The following is a 308-nucleotide window of genomic DNA, read 5'->3' as shown; positions in this document are numbered from 1 at the left end:
GTGTTATTTTAATTTGCATTTCTCAAATGACCAATGATATTGGACATTTTTTCATATATTTATTTGACACTAGTATTTCTTCATCTGAGAAATGTGTATTCATTTTAGATGCCCATTTTTGTATTGGGTCTTTGAATTTTGGAGGCCTGATTTTTAAAAATTCCTTACATGTTTTAGATAGAAGTCCTTTGTCTGAGGGACCATTGGCTAACACTGTTTTCCAATTCATAGGTTTTCTTTTTACTCTGTTGGTGATTTCTTTTGATGTACAAAAACTTTTCAATAAGATGAGATCCCAGCTGTTGATT

Source organism: Chinchilla lanigera, unplaced genomic scaffold (assembly GCF_000276665.1).
Source record: "Chinchilla lanigera isolate Chin_1 unplaced genomic scaffold, ChiLan1.0 scaffold00039, whole genome shotgun sequence".
Lineage (NCBI taxonomy): Eukaryota > Metazoa > Chordata > Mammalia > Rodentia > Chinchillidae > Chinchilla > Chinchilla lanigera.
This window is presented reverse-complemented; position numbering follows the sequence as displayed.